Raw genomic sequence first — 21,065 nt, 5'->3', positions numbered from 1 at the left:
CTCCTTGGGTTGGTGCCCTAAATTAGGGGTTGTATCTCCCTGGGTTGGTGCCTTAAGCATTGTAACAGAGTTTTCATTATGAGGATGGATTGGAGTAGTAGACTCCAGTAGCATTTCTCACCAAAGTTTTTACCATCTTGGGTTTTCCTTGTACACACCAAGTTTATGTGATATCCCTTTGTGTGAATGTATTTTTGTTTTGTATTCTCACAAACTGGTAAGTCTGCATTTAGCTAGATCTGTTAATTAGTATACTTCATAGGGATAGCTAAAGGGAAAAGTTTGAGAACCACTAATTCATCCCCCCTCTCAGTGGTGCATTGTGTCTAACACATAGGGCACTAGGTAGTAGAAGTGGCTAGGCCCATCTTAGATAAAGATGTAGAAAATACCACTGAAAAAGATTATTTTGTTGAAAAGGTTGATCTAGGAGTTGCTTCAAGGTCTACGAATGCCAAGGATTTGAAGTCCTCCACCAAAAGGATGATATCCAGAACTTGGAAGGATGAAAAGGAAAAACAAGAGTTGAAGAAGATTGTTAGACAGATGGCAGAATATATTAATGCCATACATAGCCCGAATCCCCAACCTCTATCACAAATGTCACTATATTTTAATTTGAAATCACCAGTGAACCTAAAGCTACTAGAGTAAGTTCAAAGGAACTACATGATAGCTGAAATTTTTGATAAATGGATTGAGTCCATAGCACAACAAGGCACAAATTACATTAATAACCTGATAAAAGTGTTTGGGTATGTTGTGGATGTAATGAAGGAGCTAGAATTGGAAACCTTATCATGGGAGAAAGAAAAGAATAATTGGGTAGCGGTATTGACACAAATGAATGATGTGCAAAGGTTTGGAGTTATGAAATTTCTTGTCGAGAATACTATGGATGGTTTGGATGATAATGTGTTGTATGTGGCAAAGAAAAATATTGAATAAAGGAACTCAATCATAAAACAAGGTCATGAAGAGTCCACCAAATTTCTTAAGGAGTTAAAAGAACTCGTTAACATAATGCAAAAAGACCTAAAGTGCATTGATATACAAAGTTTTGAAGGATGGTGGATAGATTGTTGAAGATGCAACAAAAATGATCAAAGAATTCAAGGAAATGGTGCAGGGAACCCTCTTGGTCTTTGGATTGTATTTTTTTTTTGAGTGTTGGATAGGTGGTCTTAGATCCTAGGATGATGTGTTGGATTAGTTTGGATCCTTTGGATGTAATAAAGAACCCATTTGTAAGGCCAATTGGCTCTAAGGTCATTTATAAACCTAGAGACCAAACTAGGAAATGGGGTTCATATCATATAGGAAGCATTTTATAGGTTTTATTGAGTTTTTTTAGGCCTAGGATAGGTCTAAAAAGTCCATTAGGGGCTTTGGAATGTCAAAAATTGCAAAATTGCAAAATTGTCAAAAGTTGCTAAGCAACATTTTCCACTGATTGGGAAAAGAGGTTCCAATGGACATAACCAATTGGAAAATAGTTGTATCCATTGGGGGAAGGAATATTTAGGCTTCTTAGATCATCAATGTTGATTTTGGATGAGGTTTGTAAAGATTTGGTGGTTTAAGTAACAAAAAAACTCAGATTTTGCCCAAATTACACAGTTTTCCACATAGTATGATCAGGAAAAGAATTTGATAGGATGGAATTTTGAATTGATTATATTGTGGTGTAATTTAAGGTTTTAATGCAAGAGTTCTAGCTCTAATTGGTATAGTTTGGAGCAAGTTGTGGGCAGTTTACAAAAAACTATCATTCCAAACCTCGGTTCATAGGGTTTCACCAAAGATGTGGCCCTAACTTGCAATTTCCTTTGTGGAATTGAACAGCCTCTTGGAAAATGAAATTTATTGGTGTGTACACTAAGATTAAAAAGGGTGGAATCTGTAAGTGAGGGTTGGTGTGGTTAGCACCAAAACCTAAGCTAAATAAGACAATGTGTTTAGTCTAGCCTACAAGAAGGAATGTGCAAAAAGTCACCTAGGGAGTGTTTGGTGACCGATCTAATGGTGTATTTGGTCTATTAGAGACCAAGGGAACATTTAAAAGTGGTGAGTTTGGTTATGCAACCCCATCTTCAAGTAGTTGCTTTGGAAAATAGGCCTAATTAGGCCTATTAGGTCTGCAAAGTCAGTAGGTTCTTAGGGGTTCTAGAGAAGAGTCAGACCTCAATATCTTGGTATTGGATGTAAGCCCCAAAAGGGTACTCAAATATGTATTTTTTTCCTAGGGTGTTTTAGGAGAATTTTCAATGATTTGGGAAATACTGGTCTGGGAGGGCTACTAGGATTAGGCCTAGATAGGGGTTTCTTGACCCGGGTGCAAAGAGGAGACTTCCAAACTTGGTTGGAAAGCTAGGGTGAGTGGCCTTAGTTGTTAAATATTCCAAACCCTCCCTATAAATCTCAGTAGGTGACTGGTTGCATTGGTGTGTGTAGAACCCTAGTTGTGGGGTTGTAATAGGCCTTAGACAAGGCATAAAGGGGTGATTTTGCATCTTCTTACCTTCTAGTTTCCCACTTTGCATCAGGAAAGAGTGTAACTTGTCAAAGAAATGAAATCCCTGACTATTGATGATTTCTCTTAAATAGCAAGGATTGAGTCCATGTTGACAGTTTGTTTTGATCATCTGGAAACACATAAGATAAAAGCCTTGCAAGTAAGCAAGGACAAAGAGGACTGGAAACAACACATTATACATATTGGGCTTCCTCATTATCAGCTTGTCCTCAACTTATTGATGGTACATTTGGAGTGGTGGAACATACGAGGCACCTCAGTAAAGTAGGATAAGCAAGTACATTCTTCAGATGAGTCAGAATCTAGATCATGCTACCAATGAATTGTCACCCTGTTCACGCCTCTTGGTCGGTTATTTTTTTAGTTATATTAGTTATAGGTAGGACAATTTCTTTATCTCTTTAATAGAGTTAAAATTTATTTCTAGTTACTTTTCTAAAACTATAGGCCTAGAGGCTATTTATGTAAAGAAGCTATTTCAAAGGTTCGAAAAACTATTAGATGGATTAAGAAGACTTGCTTTTCTTTCAATATGTTATGGATTTTCAATGAAGAAATTTAATCTGTGAATGAAATGATACATTTTTTAGCTGTCTTCAAATCTATGTGTTTCAATGTGAAAGTGGATCTCTGTTGGGATTTATTTTATGTGCAAAATTTATTTTCTTTTTTATTATTCATTTATTAGTATGAGTAAAGAAGTCTGTGAATGATTCTATCTCATAAAATCTACTATTATCTCTTTGCTTGGGCATTCTGATCCCCCTTGTCCTTTGAGGCATGAGAGAGACTAGACCAAAGTCCAATACACTTTGATTCTGTTAAAAAGAGTATGTTCATAAAATGGAATTGATTTGATTGTGAAATCTGTGAGCTTTGCCTATATAAGTATTTATCTTTAGCAGCATTCATATTGTGTTGATGAATGAATGTGAAATGCCTTTCTTGCTTTCTGGTTAAAAGTGGAATCATTGTTTACTTTGTGTTTAAAAATTCATTGAATATCATATGGGGAGATGTACCCTTATGCAGAGGGTAACCCAATAATCGGTTCACCCAACTATTGGTTTTCTTTTGCTTTTCAATGAGGCCATACATGAGTCATTCACTACAAAATTAAAGGAGGGCAAAATCTGTTAACCAACACATCGCAAAGTTCAAAAAATACATATTATAAATATAAATTTCTTACCTACTTAATCAAGCCGACCAATCAAAAATAAGGGTAGGTAAATGAAATCAAACTCAATTACTATATTATAGGAATGATAATCAGTTAGGAAATACAAATATTTCCTCATAATTAGATGGTAGGTGGGAATAATATTATTTACAAATAATATTCCATATTTTAATTAAATAATTCCCAGATAATAATTTATAATTAATTACCATTATTCATAATAACACCAATAAATAATTAAACTAAAATTAATAAATAAAAGCCATCCCAACAATAAATCAAACAAATTAAATAATTAAATAATAAATGAAGCTCAATTAAATCTCAATAAATTAAATTAAATAGATAAATTAATTAATTAGATTCTTAATTAAAATGAATAATTCAATCATGCAATAAAGCCAATAACAAAGCCACGACCGAGAAAATAAGAATCCTGAGAGATTTAACCACACAACCTATGAAACAAGGTGGAGGAGAGTAAACCAATACACCACATCTCTTAGTTGACCCTAAAGGAAGATCAACCAAGAAAGAGACATCAAGATAAACTATCAAGGTATACATATTAAACCTAAAGTGTGTGAGGGAAACTCTGTCATCTCTGGCAACTTGCCATTGGGATAAAGACATGCTCAAACCTATGGAGCCAGGTGAAGTCGATGTTAAGTACCTGCAAACCTGCATCAAAGGACAATATGACATATACAATACATATTTCACAATAAAGATACAGGTGATAGAGAATCATGATGACATATCTCACTCATAATGAGTGATATGGCATCATCTCTACTCACAAAGATAGTCATGCAATATAATACCAAAACATCGCATAGAATAATCATCATGAAGTAGGGTTAGTATCATCATCAATCTCATAATTCATATAAACAATAATCATATGGAAATCCATGAGTCATATAAATCCATCCATCTAGGAGATACCATATATCAACATCCATAAGAATCAAATACCATATAATAAGTTTTGCATCATCAATCATAAAAGTCTCCAATCATAAAGAATCATAAGAAATACCATGAATCCAAGTAAAGTCTTAGTATCACAGATACCATCCCAAAATAGAAGAAGAGTCATAAGCAACCAACCAAGTAACTATCATGAGTTTAAATAAGTCCATCAGTGCGCAAATCAAAATGCAAGTCTAGGAAGGACACTACAATAGTGTTGTTTATATTCCCATTTTTAATTAAAGTACATTGCATTTCACAAAGCATACTTTATAGAGCATAAATAATTACTAAATGGTTACACTTGGCAAAATTTCAATTACAATATAATTTGTACAAACTTAACTTATAAACTAAGCACAAAGTTCCAAAAAATCAAACATAGCCAATAACACTTGCTACTACAAATAGAGCTCAGGTCTTGGTGATGAATATCCTAATTCAAAGCCTCTCTTAAGTCATTCAACTTCATGACTATCCAATTTTATCTCTAGTATCTCAAAATCCTCAAGCTTAAGAAAGCCATTAAAAAGATAGTTTTCCTTTTTTGAGTAGACATCATAAGTTACAAAATAGGAATCAACTGGTTCATATTTGTGATTTAATAGTACTCACAATTTATAGATTAGGTTGAAAGAGAACTATCTTAAGAGAGAGAAATAGAAATAATATGACAAAGGGGCAATGGCAAAATTCAATTTCATAGGTTTTGAATTGAATAGCTCAAGATAAAATTGAAAATTGTTTTGAAATAAAATTTTACATCTCAAGAGACCATAAATTATATTAAAATGTTCTCATTGATAATGATGAATAATGATGAATACTAAATACCCAATAGATACTAAGAGGGGGGGGGATGGGGTGAATCAGTATGGACAAAAACTTCTTCAACAACTTAAACTACAAAGACTACACTAACTGGTAAACAATATCACCAATCTAAATCAAGGCACTACCTATAAAACACAGTATGACTATAAAAGACATAAACCGGTAACATCTAGATCTTCTCAAAATCTAATATCTCATCTCAACTTCACCCATATGCTTAAGCAAGCAATACATCATTAATACAATGACCATTCGATCAACTTGCATTACCTCTTAACAGAAAACACTAAAACATCACATGAAAAAGCATCACACATAACACACTAATTTTTCACGTGGAAACCCAACTAGGAAAAACCACGTTGGGGATGAATACCCACAAGTTGTTCTTGAACTCTTTTGAAGTTTGCTCTGTTAGGAGCCTAGTTCAGTTAAAGACTTTACAACTGGTTCTGCTAGGAACCGATCCTGCTAGGGATCGCCCCGTTAAGGGATGGCTAAATACCCGGTTAGAGGTTAAAACCCTGTTAAAGGTTACCTTGTAAGAGGATTTGAACAACTCAATGATTTTGAGTCACCCTATTAAAGGATTTACAAAAATCCTGTTAAAGCTACCCGGTAAAGGGATTTTCCATCTGTTGAAATGGTTAGAAGTCAATAGGTAATACATTGATCTGATAACAACACTTAATGCCAAGGAAGATCTGCTTCAGTTTCTTTACATATGCAATCACACTCTACAGATCTCTACTTACTCCTTAGGTCTGGCAAGAATCACCTCACATACATTCATTTGCCAACAACTTCAAATAAAAATCATCATCGACCTTATAGACAACAATTAGGTCGGTGGCCAAAACCTAAAACCCTAAGCATCTAGGTTAACAATACAATCGGTCCAATCCTGGCCATTAAACACATTACATAAGGTAAAATAATCTTGAACAAATCTCAAGACATTCTCCATCGTTCGTTCTTCACCGCTTCTGGAAGCTGATAACCCATCACATGCTCTCCACCATTTACTATGATTTTGCACATTCCCGAGGTAGATAGAATCAATCTTCTTCATGCAAGATCCTCAAGGAGATCCTTCACGCACACAAGGATGATGTGGCAATGTGATATAATCTACATTTCAATGCTAACTCATCACAACATGTCATCAGTCGAATCACACAGACTTGGAATGCATCAACCGGAAACCTTGAAGTTGAGACTACCAATCAGTAGTCATATCAAATGAAACTGCGATACAAAATTTGCATATACCGGTTCACACTCCAACATACCGGTTTAGTTTTTGCATAAGGGATGGCTAAATACCCAATTAGAGGTTAAAACCCTATTAAAGGTTACCTTGTAAGAGGATTTGAAGAACTCAATGATTTTGAGTCACCTTGTTAAAGGATTTGCATATACAAGTTCATACCATCATACCAGTTCATACTTCAGCATATTGACATTAATGACAACATACAATCCCATCATGTCATCAAACTCTGCACATATGCCAACAATCTCCCCCTTTGGCATTGATGGCAATACACAAAGATATCTCTACATCTTCTTCCATATTATATGTCTTCAATACTGTAGATATCTTCTCTACTTCACATCTTCTCCCCCTTTGACAACAATTCCAAAGTGGAGGCACAAGCATCTATGATCTACTATGTTGCTCCCCCTGAGGAGTAGCATACTTCAACACATCAATCCCGAAAAGATTTGACAATGCAATACTTGATTGATGTGGAGCACATACCTTTACTTCACCTCTTGAAGGGGAAACACCCCTAATACACCTCTTAAATAGGTAAATGTAGCCTTTGGTAGAGGCTTGGTGAATATATCTGCTAACTGCTCTTTACTGGAAACATGTTCCAATACAACCTCTTTGTTCTGAACTTTCCCCCTCAAGAAATGATACTTGAGATCGAAGTGCTTGGTTCTAGCATGCAATACCAGATTCATGGAAATATTAATTGCACTTGTTTTATCACAAAATATGCTCACCGGTTCAGATACAGGGACTTTGAAACCACTTAATACATGCTTCATCCAAATTGTCTGAGTGCAGTTCATAAATGCTGCTACATATTTTGCTTCTGTTGTTGACTGAGAGATACAACTTTTCTTCTTGCTCATCCATGAGTATAGTCTACCACCGAAAAAGAATGCACCATCGGTTGTGCTCTTCCAGTCGTCCACATTACCAGCCCAATCGCCATCAATAAACACTTTGAGATTGAAATCATTATTGTATGGATACCACAATCCATAATCTATAGTTCCCTTTAGATATCTAAGAATCTGTTTAACTACTACCAAGTGGGATTCTCTTGGACTTCGGAAAATGTGCAACAATTCCCACTGCATGTGCAATGTTCGGTCTGATGTGTACTACATAGTGCAACTTACCAATCATTGACCAGTATTCCTTCTCATTCACCAACGCTGAGTCATCATCTTTTGACAATTTACAACCGGTCATCATCGGTGTACCAACCGATTTGTTGTCTTCAATGCCAAAGGTCTTCAACACCTCTTTGACATACTTGGACTAAGTGATAAAGATACCATCTTTCATTTGTTGAATATATAGTCCAATGAAGAACTTAATCTCTCCGATTAGCGACATCTCAAATTCCTTCTTCATTTCATCTGCAAATGCTTGACTCATCTTGTCATCTCCACCAAAAATTAAGTCATCAACAAACACTTCATAGATCAAAATCTGATCTCCTTCTGTCTTTAGATAGATATTGCTATGTTCACTTGTTCTTTCAAATCCAATCTCCACAATATGGGAGTGTAAATGTTCATACCATTCTCTAGGTGCTTGCTTCAATCCATACAAGGCTTTATGTAGCCTACACACCATATCACTGTCTTCTAATAGGGTAAACCCATCTGGTTGCTCTATATACACTTCCTCTTTAAGTATTCCATTAATGAATGCAGATTTCACATCCATCTGATACACTTTGAATCCCTTGAAGTTTGTATATGCAAGTAGCATTCGAACTCCTTCCAATCTAGCTACTCGAGAAAAGGTTTCTCCATAGTCTTATCCTTCTTCTTGAGCATATCCCTTACATACCAATCTTTCTTTGTTTCTTACCATTGTGCCATCTTCATTTAGCTTGTTTCTAAAAACCCATTTGGTGCCAATAACATTTTTGTGCTTAGGTCTGGGTACCAAAGACCATGTACCATTCTTTTCTATCTGGTCAAGTTTCTCTTCCATAGCCTTAATCCAGTCTTCATCTTTGTGTGCCTCTTTAAATGTTTTGGGCTCAAATTTAGAAATTATGCAAGAATTCTCTCTGACCTTTCTTCTTGTAAGTATTCCTACATCCTTATCCCCTATGATCTGCTTTGGATCATGATGCAGCTTTACATACCTAGGAATGATCTTAACTGATTCCTCTTGCTTTTCCTCTTCATCCTCATCTTCATCAGCATCTACTGGTGTAGGAGTACTGTTACTTGTACTTGGTTGTTTTGCAACTAGTTCCTAGAAGGTTACATCTGGTTCATCTACCACTCGCTCGGTGTTGGTTTCCTCAAGTTTCTCAGAGGTTTCATCAACTCTAACATTGATACTTTCAACAATTCTCTGAGTCCTATTGTTAAAACACTTGAGATCTTTGCTCTTGGTGGAATACCCTAGGAATATTCCCTCATCACATTTTGCATCAAACTTCCTCTGGTATTCACTTCTCTTGATATAACACTTGCTATCAAACACTCTAAAGTAGCTTACTACTGGAGTCCTACCGGTCCAATACTTATAAGGAGTTTTATCCTTACCTTTCTTGATGAGTACTCGCTTCATAGTGTAGACTGCAGTGCTCACCGCTTCTCTCCAAGAAGTGTGAGCAACCTTCCCTTGAATCAGCATCATTCTAGAAGCTTCAACTATAGTCTGATTGTTCCTTTCTGCTAGGCCATTCTGATGTGGAGTCTGGGGGTAGAGAGTTGCCTCTTGATGTCATTCTCTTCACAGTACTTATTGAATTCACTAGAAGTGAACTCACCTACTTGGTTGGTTCTAAGGCATTTAATCCTCTTACCACTTTCCTTTTCAACTAGTGCTCTGAAGGCTTTAAACTTTCCAAAAGCTTCAGTCTTGGCTTTCAATAATGTGACCCACATCATTCTTGAGCAATCATCAGTAAGAATCATAAAGTACCTATCTCCCTAAACACTCCTAGTTTTCGTAGGAGCACACAAATCAATGTGCACAAGATCAAGTAAATTATCTGTTGTGAAAGATTTACCTTTGAAGGTTGAGGAAGACATTTTTCCCAGTTGACATTCTCTACACAAAGGATTCTCTAGTTTATTCAGGATAGGCAATCCTCTAACTGCCTTGATCTTACTGGCCTTCACAATATTATCAACATTTACATGGTAGAGTCTCCTATGCCATATCCAACTATCATCAAACTTAGCCATTAGACATTGACTGATATTTGCATTTAATTGAAATAAGTTACCTTTGGTCTGCATACTGGTGGCCATCAGTTCACCACTCTTTCCTTTTATTTTGCACACTCCATCTTTGAATTCCAGAGTGAGTCCTTTATTATTCAACTAGGAAACACTCAAAAAGTTATTCCTGAGACCTTCTACCCAATACACATTATCAGCACTACTTTTTCCATTTAGATAGATAGACCCTTTTCCTTTTACCATACATGGTGCATCATTGCCAAATTGGACTACACCTCCATCGTACTCTTCTAGAGATAGAAACTTTCTTCGGTCACTAGTCATGTGGTGAGAACATCCACTCATTAAAATTATCAAAGCAGGAGACAAGAGCCTTCTTGTCTGACACATCTTCCTTAATGGCTACAAACACTATGTCTTCTCTTTCTTCATCTTCTGATTCATCATCAGTGACACCTTCATTGACTGCAACAAGACAGTTTCTCCTATTTCCTCCTTTGAACTTTTCAAACTTCTCTGGTTTGTCCTTATTATCACTATTGGGATAGTTGACAATAATGTGTCCTATCCTATTGCAAGAAAAACATTTCAAAGGGAGCTTACCTCTGTATTTTCCAATTCCCTTAGGAAGTCTCTTGGCAAGAAGAGCTTCAAACTCCATCAAGATCTCCTCATCATCCTTATCCCTTCTTTCCCTGGGTTCACAGCTGGTACCAACCTCTTTTCCCTTTCTAGATAGTGCAGTAGATGCTCTAAAGGCTGATACCTTTGTCTTGTCAATAGATCTCAACTCCTGAATGGTAGCAACCCTTATTGCATAGACCGGTAATAAGGATCTTAAATAATTTCTAACAATGGTGGGATCATCTATTTTTCTTCCTGCACTCTTGATGTCTCCTACAATAGTTTTAATTCTTATCCCATATTGTTGAATGGTCTCTCCTTCAACCATCTGCATGTCTTCAAATTTTCCCCTAAGGCTCTCTTCCTTAGCTTGCTTCACATGCTAATCACCACCATAGATAGTCTCTAGGGTATCCCATACATCTTTGGGATTGTCTTTGTCTTGAACATCTATAAAGTCAATATCAAATAGACTGCTAATAAGAGCTTCAATGACTTGCCCATTCTATTGAATTTCTCTTCTTTGATCATCGGTGAGAGTACCAGTAGGGACAACATAAGTATTCTCAACATAGTTCTAGTATTGAGCACCCATGCTTTTAATGTAGATCTTCATTCTGTCCTTCCATATCTTAAAGTTATCTTTGTTGAACTTAGGACCTTCCCTCTTCATCATTAGAATAGGATCTTTTCCTCAAGAGGTTAAGCTTATAACACAGAGGACCTAAAGGATGCTCTGATACCAATTGATGAATAATGATGAATAGTAAATACCCAACAGATACTGAGAGTGGGGGTGAATCAGTATGGACAAAAACTTCTTCAACAAATTAAACTGCAAAGACTGCACTAACTGGTAAACAATGTCACCAATCTAAATCAAGGCACTATCGGTAAAACATAGTATGACTATAAAAGACATAAACCGGTAACATCTAGATCTTCTCAAAACCTAATATCTCATCTCAACTTCACCCATATGCTTAAGAAAGTAATACATTAGAAATACAATGACCATTGGATCAACTTGCATTACCGCTTAACAGAAAACACTAAAACATCACATGAAAAAGCATCACACATAACACACTAATTTTTCACGTGGAAACCCAACTAGGAAAAACCATGGTGGGGATGAATACCCACAAGTTGTTCTTGAACTCTTCTGAAGTTCGCTTTGTTAGGAGCCTAGTCTGGTTAAAGACTTTACAACTAGTTCTGCTAGGAACCCATCCTGCTAGGGATCACCCAGTTAAGGGATGGCTAAATACCCGGTTAGAGGTTAAAACCTTGTTAAAGGTTTCCTCGTAAGAGGATTTGAAGAAATCAATGATTTTGAGTCACCTTGTTAAAGCTACCCGGTAAAGGGATTTTCCATCTACTGAAATGGTTAGAAGTCAATAGGTAATACACTAATCTGATAACAACACTTAATGCCAAGGCAGATCCACTTCAGTTTCTTTACATCTACAATCACACTCTGCAAATCTCTGCTTACTCCTTAGGTATGGCAAGAATCACCTCACATACATTCATTTGCCAACAACTTCAAATAAAAATCATCATCGACCTTATAGACAACAATTAGGTCGGTGGCCAAAACCTAAAACCCTAAGTATCTAGGTTAACAATATAGTCGGTCCAATTCTGGCCATTTAAACACATTACATAGGGTAAAACAATCTTGATCAAATCTCAAGATGTTCTCCATCATCCGTTCTTCACCGCTTCTAGAAGTTGATAACCCATCACACACTCTCCACCATTTACTATGATTTTGCACATTCCCGAGGTAGATAGAATCAATCTTCTTCATGCAAGATCCTCAAGGAGATCCTTCACACACACAAGGATGACATGGCAACATGATCTAATCTACATTTCAATGCTAACTCATCATAGGATATCATCGATCAAATCACACAGACTTGGAATGCATCAACCGAAAACCCTAAAGCTAAGACTAACAACTGGTACTCATATCAAATGAAACCCCGATACAAAATTTTCATATACTGGTTCACACTCCAACATACCAGTTCACTTTTTGCATATACCGGTTCATACCATCATACTAGTTCGCTTGCCAGTTTGCTTACTTCAATATACCAGTTTATACTTCAGCATATTGACATCAATGACAACATACAATCCCATCATGTCATCAAACTCTACACATATGCCAACAAATAATTATTTTAGAATATTTGTAAAACAACAAAGAGTGTTAAATGTTTTAATAAAGACCTGCTAGTACAAAAGAAGAGATCCACAGTTTCAGCTATTACTATTCAAGTAAATATTCTTTGATTTTTCATATAAGTGGATGATGGAGTTAAAAATATTGATGGACTTTGAGCAAAGAATTTGAAAGATTATAGGTACATGTTTTGATGGAAAATAAAAGCATGAGGAACATTCCCTTTCAATGGGACAATTGCTTCTATAATCTATCTTGATCATTGAAGAGAAAATATGTGAGTCCTGCTTTGGGAGGGATTAAGATAAGCCCACAAGACTAGGGTCTGACTTCTCTCAAGGCATGTATTACTTTTCCTGATACCTATTTAACATAGCATGTCTAAAGAATTCATGTACTATTATTGAACTCCTTGTAGGGATTGAACCTCCATGTGTATGATGAGCCTAAATGGAATATAGTTCCTTGAAAATTGCAGGGCATGAATTTAAATAGTGAGTTTCACCAATTAACAAAGCATTAAATCTGTAGAATATATATGAAATTTAAATATAACCAAAACAATTCTTTATTCATATTCCTATAGTTCATTTTTTTTGGTAACAAGCTACTTTTTATATTTCTAATAGGAACCATTATGCAATTCTAGCTCCACAATTTCTATACACTATTATGTATATACTTTTGCTTCCCATTTGATTATACAATTCTCACTATTGTACCCACTTGCATTAAAAATTGATGCCCAATGCCAAATTGAAACTCCAAATTATCACACGTTGTTAGCATCTAGAAAGGAAATTTGTCTCAACTTAATCTTGATAATATAAGAAACCACCTTGGTATTATTGTTGACATTCTTTTGAATAGTTAGAATAATAATAATTCCAAGAAAGAAAAACACTTAAGGTTGATATCAAGCCGATAGATTTTTATTTTAGTTTAGTCTCGCATTCTATATTTTATTTTGGTGAGTACTCTTATAAGGTTCAAGTATGTTGAAAAATTAAATAGAATCCTTAGAATTTATGATATTGTCTACTATTCCCCACTAAATTGTGTCTTTGTATTTATATGTATGGAAATCATTAGTAGGAGCCTAAGGTAAATGACACTGGTGTGAAATACTAAGAAAAGAATAACACATGTCTTAACCATTCCATGCTAAGTACTTAACATGAAATATAGAAACATACCAAAGAACGTGTCTCTATTTTAATGTCCTTAACATCTATTAGAAATATATGTCCATTAAATATTGCCTACCAATGATTTTCCTCCACAACTTGATGAAATATGGGGAACCTTTAATGGTGAATCATGTCCAAATAACTAATGCTAAGTTTTGTGCTAAAAATCAACAAAAAAACCCAATTAAATAGCAATTTCGCATGGTTAGGGTATTGCAATAGGTTGGTGGATAGTAAATTTGTTTCCCAGGTGGTTTTTTTACATTTTTTTCACAATTTAAACCTTTAAAATTCATTTAACATAATTGAAGATCATGATTTTTTGGAGAAAAAAGCATTTTGGCCGAAGATTTTTTAAAGACCGCAAAAAATGAGTTTTTTAAAAGATTTATGCTTGTATGGTTTTACCAACAATTGATGGCTTTATTAATGATGACGATGATTGATGGCTAAAAAAGAAATACAACTTATATAAACTCATACTATTGATGAGGAGACAAAAATAAGGTAGCTTTTGGAAGAACATCATGATGACCCCTTAACAATTTTTGGGGGAAGGGTGAAAGGAAAACTTAAGGTAACTCACACTTTTTAAGTTTTTTATTTAAAGAAGAAAGTGCAAGACATAGTTAGAAATAGGGGTGGCCTCTTATAGTGGCATTAAAGTTGGTGAATGTACTACCCCGTGGAGTTGAAATTTATTTGGCACATGTGTGCATTATATTTTGGTGAAATTGAGTTGCATGATGGTTTGGAAAGCAGTTAAACTTAGTAGATGGGGAACATAGGTCCTTTGTCAAAATATTTCAATGATTTATTTAATTGTTTCCAGCCTAGGAGTTTATAGAAAGATAAGGAAGTGGGACATTGGTTCTTTATAGCTGGAATAGAATTGGAATCCGTACAATTTGTTAGATAGTTCAAATAACCGAGAGACAAATAAAGATATTGATGTGAAAAAGAGTTGTATACATTAGGGGGAGAGATATATGTGTAATTTAGAGCTTTACAAAGATATCATTCATAGGGGGAGTTTGGTCTTTGTTTCAGAATGCTATATCTTTGAGTGTGAGATTGTTGGTTGTCTTCCATTAAGGAAGACACTTGTTTGGTATATATTGGTACTTGGATGTTTTTCACATCTAGTGTTGACATCAATGACAAAACATCAATGCAACACATAATCAATTCCTCCAATTGGCCAACAATCTCCCCCTTTGAAATTGATGGCAACACTAGATGTGAAAAACATCTAAGTACCAAGAAATGCCAAACAAGTGTCTCCCCCAATGGAAAACAACCAACAATATCCCACTCAAAGATATAGCAATGAAGTTTTGAAACAAAGACCAAACTCCCCTTGTGAATGATATCTTTGTAAATCTTTGAATTACACATATATCTCTCCCCCTAATGTATACAACTCTTTTTCACATCAATATCTCTCCCCCTTTGATATCAATGCCACAAATATCAAAGAAAAAACATAAACCACTGAATCACAAATTTAACTACTCCCCCTGAGCAGTAGCATCCCCACATTAGTGCCAGAATGTATATTATCTTTGACAATGCATACCGGATTGATGCCAAACCGCATCAATCAAGTCTCTACTGGAAGGGCAGAAACTCCCAATCTATCTCTAAAATACTCAAATTATTCCTTAGGCAAAGGTTTAGTGAAGATATCTTCAATCTGCTCTTTAGTATTCACAAAACCAATCTAACTTCATTTTCTTCCACCTTTTCCTTTCAAAAAGTTGTACTTGATAGACATGTGCTTTGTCTTAGAATGAAATACCGGATTCTTTGATATATCAATAGGAGCAAAGTTATCACAATGAATAACTACTGGTCCATTACAATCCACTTTTATATCTTTCAACATTTGCTTCATCCATAAAAATTGTGTACAGTTAGTAGAAGCAGCAACATACTTAGCTTTAGTAGTAGATAGAGAAGTACATCATTGTTTCTTGCCAATCTATGAAGCCAACTTCTTTCCAAGAAAGAAAGCTCCACCAAAAGTACTTTTCCAATCATCAACATCTCCAGCCCAATCAACATCTTTATATGCACATAAAGTAAAGTCATCATCCTTAGGGTACCACAAACCATATTCTGATGTACCTTGCAAGTATATAAAAATATTTCTGACCACATTCTCATGATTTTATCTAGGATCACTCTGAAATCTTGATACAATACAAACAACATTCATTATGTCAAGCCTAGTCCGAGCCAAATAAAGCATACCTCCAATCATAGATTTGTATCTTGTAGGATTTACTGATGCAAAAGCAGCTTTCCTTGTCAATTTCTCACTTGTAACCATAGGAGTACTTACCGGTTTAGAATCACCCATATCAAATTTCTTCAACAATTCCTTAGCATACTTAGTTTGATAGATGAAAATACCTTTATCAGTTTAGGTAATCCACAAACCTAAGAAAAATTTCATTTCCCCAATCATAAACATTTCAAATTCTTTCTCCATATTCTTATAAAATTCCATGCATAACTTATCTTCACCTCCAAAATAATGTCATCAACAAATACTTCAATAATTTGTATATCATCATCAGTGATTTTATAATATAAATTATTGTCAGCATTACCCTTAGTAAAACCAAGCTTCAAAAGATATTTATCCAACATTGCATACCAAGCTCTAGGTGCTTGTTTCAATCCATATAAAGCTTTCCTTAACCTGCAAACCATGTTTGTATCATATGATAGTGAAAAAGCATCAGGTTGCTCAATATAAACTTCCTCATTAAGATCCCCAGTAAAAAATGCACACTTAACATCCATCTAATAAACCTTGTAGTTTTTATAAGAAACATAGACAAGAAATAATCTTACAACTTCAATCCTAGCTACAGGTGCAAAAGTCTCTCCATAATCAATTCCTTCCTTCTGAGAATATCCTTTAGAAATCAATCTATCTTTATTCCTTACAAATTGACCATCCTCATTCAATTTGTTCCTAAAAACCCATTTAGTTTCAATAACATTTTAGGCCGGGGAACCAAAGTCCATGTGTTATTTTTCTCAATTTGATCTAATTCTTCTTCCATAGCTTTCAACCAATATTCGTCTTTACATGCCTCAATTACTGATACTGGTTCAACTTGTTAAATTAAACACACCTCATTAGTTGTTAGTCTTCTTCTTGTCATCACTCCATTGTTCTTATCCCCGATGATTTGATCTTCTGAATGATTCAAAATTACATACCTAGGAGTCCTTTGACTCTCTGTTCCTCTTCCTAGATCTTCAGTTACTGTAGAATTTTCTAATACTTCCGGAGTAACTGGTTCAACACTCTATTATGGTAAAGGTGCTACCGGTTCAGATATAATCATTTCCACTTCCGGTTCCTTCTCATAAGATCTGATTTGACTTCTGTTATTCTCATCCACCTTGACATTAGTGCTCTCCATAATTCTCTATAATATTTTGTTATAATATCTATATGCTTTTCTTTCATTAGAATAACCAAGAATTATACCTTCATCACATCTAGGATCAAATTTTCTAATAATATTTTCTCTCCTGATATAGCATTTACTACCAAAGATTCTGAAGTACTTAACTATAGGTGTATTACCAAACCATAATTCATAAGGTGTCTTACCAGTTTCTCCTTTTATATATACTATGCTGAATGTATAAACCATTGTGCTCACGACTTCTCTCAAGTATATATGAGGTAGACTAGCTTCCATCATCATTTTTCTAGAAACATCCAAGATAGTTTTGTTCTTCTTTTCCACAACTCCTTATGGCTGAGGTGTCTAGGGAGAAAAAAATTGTCTTCTTATATCATGCTTCTCACAAAAGTTATTAAACTCACCGGATGTGAATTCTCCACCATGATCTGACCTCAAACATTTAATCTTCAATCCTGTCTCTGTTGGTATTTTGGTATGGTTTTGTCATTGATGTCAACACCTACTGAAAACAAGCACTTTGGAGATCCAAAAACATTCACCGACAAGCAACTATTGTACAGCTACTGGTATATGGTTCACCGGAAAGATATAATGTTCACCGGTACCTGGAATGATATGGAAGACACTTGTTAATGTTGAAGACATCATGTGGACACTTTGTTTTGAAGGATTGATCATTTGTATATTCATATTTGCATATTTTCTTTTACTGGCAAATAGGTCCAGGGTTATCTAGGGTTACACCGACAGGTTTATCTTTTCCAAATCAGCATGGCACGCTATGGAGATGATTTATTATTGATGTAAATGCATTAAGCCGACATGTTTAATCAGTTATTGCATCGGATATTATATTGTATGTAAAATGATTATTGTAATATCTTGTAGAGCCGACCTACTAAAATTGGTTTTAGGTTATGGTATAAATGTAACTTCTTATTTGTAAGATCAAGTGTGGAATGCGAAAAAGAATTGAGTGAAGGTATATGCGAGATTAAGCAGAGGTATACACGAAGACATCATTTGAAGGTGAAGCTAGGTTTTTGTATAAGCATATCAACATTACACTGGTACTGAATCCAGCATATGAAGATGTTATTTTGTGCAGTACATTCTTATTGGATTTAACCATCTGTAGTCAGTGTGACTCCCATTTTGTGATTGAGTAATGAGCTCTAGGTTGTTGGCCTTTCTGCATGTGCAGACCCCATTTATGTACACTTACTATCTATAGTAGTATCATCTAATTGTGGGTAAGGTTTCCCACCGTGGTTTTTCCCCTTATAGGGTTTCCACGTACAAATATTGGTGTTATGTGTTGTGGATGACTTTATGTGTATGTTTCATGCATTAATCTTTACTGGTATAGCAATTTACTATTAACACTGTCTACCGGCATACTTAACTGGTTTACCAGTATTAAGCATCAAGTTGGTTAATTAGTTTTGGTTTGAATTTATTTGACAACTGATTCACCCCCCCCTCTCAGTTGTCTCCGAGACCTTACAATTGGTATCAGAGCCTAGTCCTCTTTTGCAGAAGCTTAACAACTTGAGGAGATCCAATGTCTACTAATTACTTCAGGAAGGAAATTCCTAAGCTTGATGGAACCAGCTATGGGATATGGAAGATCAGGATGGAGACACATCTAAATTGCATTGGTAAAGACATTTGGGAAGTTACAAAGAATGGTTATACTGCTGCTGTAGCTGGTAAGATTGCTCCAACTACCTTAGCTAAAGATGAAGAGAATGATTGCAAACCAAGAGAAGCACTTTTGAGTGCATTATCAGATCAACAAATCATGGGATTATCAGATAGGTCTACTGCTAAAGCTATTTGGGATCATTTGGAAACACTAAATGAAGGAGATTCCATAATCAAGATTGCAAAACTTGAAAGCTTCCGAGTCAAGTATGAACATCTGAAAATGGAAGAAGATGAAAGGATTTCTGCTTTTATGGAAAGAGTAAATGAAATCGTTTTGGGTATTAAATGTTGTGGAGGAACTCTGAGTGAGGATAAAATTATTTCAAAAATCTTAAGAGGATTGCCACTAGCATATAAAATGAAGGTCACTGCTATAAATGAGTTGAGAACAATGCCTAATACATCAGTAACTAGGGATACATTGATTGGAAAACTTTCAGCCTTTGAAATTGAGGAATTTGGTCCTGTTGCTACTATAAAAACTAATTTGGCCTTTAAAGCATCAACATCATCTGCTCCATCATTTGACAAATCAGACTGGAGAGCCTTTTATGCAAGAGAACTTGAAGAAAGCAAGAAGGAGAATGAAGAGCTTGAAGAACTTGAAGCACTATTTGCAAGAAAAATGCCAAAAGGTCCAGTTGGAAGTAAGTATGAAGGTAAAGCACCCTTTAAATGTTTTAACTACAATAAGATTGGTCATATGGCTTCAAGATGCCCTGATAGACATGCTAGACTAAGAGAAGAAGCTAGAAGAACATACAAGCCTAATCCTAAATATCAGAGATATAGATTTAAGAAGAACAAAGACAAATCTCGTTACATTGTTGATGAAGGTGTGACTGATGATTCTGATGAGGATCTAACAGATAATGGATGGGTTTTTCTTGCTATAATAGAGGATCAACCAGTACCTACTGCTCAACTGGTAGAACAAGCCCTAGCAGCTAAAGTTGAATCAAAGGATGAATGGATCATTGACTCAAGATGCTCACATCACATGACTAGAGACAAAGGTAAATTCTTGAACTTTCAAGAATACAATGGATGTTTAGTAAGATTTGGAGATGACAAAGCCTATTCAATAAAAGGTAAGGGTTCAATATCTCTTGATGGTAAGCATAACACTGACAATGTCTACTATGTTGAAGGATTAAAGCATAATCTTTTAAGTGTTGGTCAATTAGTTGAGAAAGGATTTCAGTTACAATTTAAAAATGGAAAATGCAAAATCATGAATAGAACTGGTTTGGAAATTGCAAGCGGTAATCAGACTAGAGGTAACATCTTTCATTTGAATAACAGTGAAAAGGCATGCTTAATTGCACATATAGATGAAAGTTGGTTATGGCATAAGAGACTATGTCATGTAAACTTTGATTGCATGGTAAAAATCAGTACTTCTAAGGCAGTTAGAGATCTACCTAAAATTGTGAAACCTCAGAATACAATTTGTAAGGAATGTCAATTTGGCAAACAAGTTAGAGCTAGTTTAAAATGTATTCCAGAAAAATTCAATAATGCTCTTGATTTAATTCACACTGATTTATGTGGTCCAGCTAGAACTAAAAGCTTACAAGGTGATAGATATTTCATGCTAATTATTGATGATTATTCTAGAATGTGTTGGGTTACTTTTCTCAGAGAAAAATCAGAAGCACTTGGGAAGTTCAAACTGTTCAAAGCAATGATTGAGAATGAAACTGGTAAGAAAATCAAATGTTTAAGATTAGATCAAGGAGGAGAATTCACATCTAAGGACTTTAATACATTCTGTGAAGTGAATGGAATCAGAAGACAGTTATCAGCACCTCAAACACCACAACAGAATGGAGTTGTTGAAAGGAAAAATAGAACTATCTTGGATGCAGCAAGAAGTATGTTATCAGAAACA

The sequence above is a fragment of the Cryptomeria japonica genome, chromosome 11 (assembly GCF_030272615.1).
Source record: "Cryptomeria japonica chromosome 11, Sugi_1.0, whole genome shotgun sequence".
In the NCBI taxonomy this organism is placed as follows: Eukaryota; Viridiplantae; Streptophyta; class Pinopsida; order Cupressales; family Cupressaceae; genus Cryptomeria; species Cryptomeria japonica.
Note: the sequence above shows the minus strand (reverse complement) of the source record.